At 48.4% G+C, this 3,451-nt stretch overlaps 1 pseudogene; it reads left to right on the top strand.

Moving 5' to 3' along the window:
• The first annotated feature begins 252 nt into the window (after positions 1–252).
• Positions 253–3,451, top strand: part of LOC123114584 (uncharacterized) — a 14,471-nt pseudogene continuing 11,272 nt past the window's right edge.

Raw genomic sequence — 3,451 nt, 5'->3', positions numbered from 1 at the left:
TGTCTTTTGTGGCTTAAGCATAATATTTCAAAATTCACCGAGTTTTATGCAACAATACGGGTATATATATATATATGCGATTAGAACAAAAATTAAAAGACCCGTAGCAACGCACGAGCATTCTACTAGTTTAAAAAAAATACCAGACGTCCTCACCTCAATCTAAAAAGAAAAAAATACATTTAAAAATAATCCACACCTTCATCTAAAAGAAATTCCAAAAAAAATCTCAGCGATGCCGACCTGGCCAAAATGAAACGCGCCCAAGAATCAGGTCCGTTTTTTCATCAGTCATCAGTTTACTCTCAATTTTTTCATCAGTCAGTTTATTACTCAAGATGTAAACACAACTGTTTAATTAAATAATTATTACTCTCGATCAATATATATAGCTCCCCCGCCTGTGAAAATCCCTACGCTCGATTACTTCAAACCCCCGACCCGGTTTCACACCGCCGAGGTCTTCGCCGTCAGTGAATCTGGAAGCAAGGCGGTGCTCTCTACTGCCAAGTTTCTTCTAGGGGTTTCATACTCTCTTGGTATGTACAGTCTCTCTGTTTTGGATTTGATTGATCCATCGTCCGTCCGTCGCGCAACTTAATAATGTATGTGTTGATCGTGCTTGAATCACACAGATGGTGAACCGCTGAGACGCTGCTCCGGCTTCTGGTTCGATTGGGATGAGGACAAGAAAACCGGCCTTGTTTTGACAACTGCGTGGCTGATCGCACAAAGGATTCTCCTGACAGCGGCTGGTCAGGCCGCGAAGAGTATGCTCCGCATGCTGATGTGAGTTAAATGTAGTGTTCCTTCTAAACAATTCTACCCTTGTTTCATTCTTTTCCAGCCCAGCCGCTTCCACCCCCAAATAAATAACCATATAAATCTCTGGTGTGAATCTAACTAGTTGCAATTCTCTTGTTTTTTTTGTGTGTGTGTGTGTGCTACTATTGGCCTTTCCTAATAATAACAACTAGACCTGCAGCGCGCCTTGGCGCACCTTGCCCGGTCCAAGCGCATAGTCCACTGCTACCAATCCAAAACAACATATACTCACAAGCAGCCCACAATATTGCACAATACAATTGAAACACATAAAATCAGGAGAAAGGATAAAGATTTAATATAAGCAGGATTAGGAATATATTCCACAGGTCAGAAGACTCGTAATACTTAGATCATCATTCATACATGAAGAGAATGGCGCCTGAATAGTACATTAGGGCACAAGAACAGTAAAAAAATACCTAAAGCAATGCGTTTATACAAAAGGCCAGCGACAATCGGAATTTTGAATATTTTTGGTACATCACACTTCTCAACTGCACACTATCAGTGTAGAGAAACATGGCAGGGCCACAAATTCACTGTAAGAAGCAACTCATCAACAACTGGCTCGACATTAACATGCCATGGCAGTAAGTACTAAGTGGACAAATATGCAATGCAACACTGTAATGATACAACAGTAGCTTCCAGTATGATCTCTATAACATAAATAATGATAGCCAGCGGCATTGCTTATTATGGCCAGTCATCTTGCTGGAAGCATGGGATTCCCACCAATCACTTATCAGTGGCGATTTGCCTGTGGAAATAAATACTATCACTGAACAACAGGCACTCATATAGCAACATGGTTAACAGAAACAATAGCACTCCTCCCGCTCTCTTGCTGAAAAGAATACAGAATTGCGCTTGTCCCCTAACTCATTTTGTGATACCGAGCCCAGTTCAGAGAACAAACAAAAAGAGAAGCAGAAAAACTCAGCAGAACACATGCTACAAAACCTTCCAAGAAATTTGTTGATATTCCCGTTGCGGTGATTAAAGTAAACCTATAGACGTGCTACTGAAACTTAAAAGGGGAGTGAGCTCACAGTGGCTTGGGAGCATTGATGTGTTGAGAGGTCTTGACCTTGAAGGTAAAATTGTCCATGTCCTAGCGATACCTAAATGGATGAATAGAAAGTGTCATAGGAAAGTAGAAGGAAACTCAACACAGAATAAGAATGGAATAACTATGCATATCACTATCAGCAACAAAATAGGGATGTCCAATATATGTTTGCAGCAGATCAAGGTAAGACAGGGGATGAAAGATGGAACTGCACAACAACACCGTAAGAAAAATGATCCAAGTCAAAATTTAACTATAATACAGACTGAAATAGGAAGTGCAGCTTGTCGCACCCCATCCGTTCCAGTCCTGTCCAACCCGGTACGGTAATACAGGTTGATAAAAGACCACTAAGACCACTAAGACCATACATATATATTTATCCATGTAAAATCAAAAGCATTGGTAAAAGACCACTAAGACCCACCTATTCCAGTTCCAGCTGTTAAACCTCTTGTATATACGCCTGTACCGTAGAGAGTCAGAGTGTGCGTGTGTGCAGTTTTCAGAGTCAGCACACACGATCACCTCCTCGAGGCATGGCCCGGCCACGATCACCATCGTGGGCTCGCGCCCCCTGCCCTCTGTATAAGTGTAGCCCTGCTGATCAATGCAAAGAGTGTTCGATCTCATCTCCCTCAAACATGGTATCAGACGCTGAAAACAACCCCTTCGCGCCTGCCCAACCTCCTTCCGCTGCCATGGACACCAACCCTCTCGCCTCCCCCAACTCATCCGACGATGATGCTCCTCCGCCGGCTGGCGTCCTGCACACCGCCGCCCTAGCCAGCGCCCCGCCCCCACAGCCGGCTGCTCCCGCACCCGTGTTGGCCCCCGGCGCGTTTCCCTCCTCCGTCCTCCAGACGATCGACATTCGTCACCACGTCCCCATCACCCTGGATCTGCACGCCGGCAACTATGCGCAATGGCGCCGCTTCTTCTTCACCATCGTGGGCATGTTCGGCGTCCGCGATCACCTCGTCGCCCCTGCTGCTCCACGGCGCCGTGATCCCGAGTGGGTTATGGTGGAGCACTGCATCATCCACTGGCTGTACGCCACCGTCTCGCCGGAGCTGCTCGACGCAGTCATGCAGCCCGACGACACCGCCGACATCCTCTGGGGCACCATCAAGGAGATTTTTCGCGCCAACCAACTCTCCCGCGCCGTGTACATCGACGCGGAGTACCATGCCGTGGTCCAGGGCGACCTGACGGTGATGCAGTACTTCGCTCGTCTGAAAACCTTCACCGACCAGCTTCGCGACCTCGGGCAACCGGTCGGCGACACGCAGCAGCTCTTCCACATGCTGCGCGGCCTCGGGCGTCAGTACCACGGTGCGATCCCGCACCTCACCGCACGCAATCCGCTGCCTACCCTTCTTCAGGCGCGCTCCTTTCTCCTCCTGGAGGAACACCGTGCGGAACAGTCTGCTCGTCTTCAGTCCGCGCACGCGCTCATCGCTGCTCGGCCCCAGGCTCCGCCCGCCGCTCCGGCTGCCCCTGCTGATGGCTCTGCGGGGCGAGGGCGCGGTCGCAACCGTCGCCGCGGCC

Source organism: Triticum aestivum, chromosome 5B (genome assembly GCF_018294505.1).
Source record: "Triticum aestivum cultivar Chinese Spring chromosome 5B, IWGSC CS RefSeq v2.1, whole genome shotgun sequence".
NCBI lineage: Eukaryota > Viridiplantae > Streptophyta > Magnoliopsida > Poales > Poaceae > Triticum > Triticum aestivum.
Note: the sequence above shows the minus strand (reverse complement) of the source record. Positions and strands in the feature narration are given on the sequence as shown.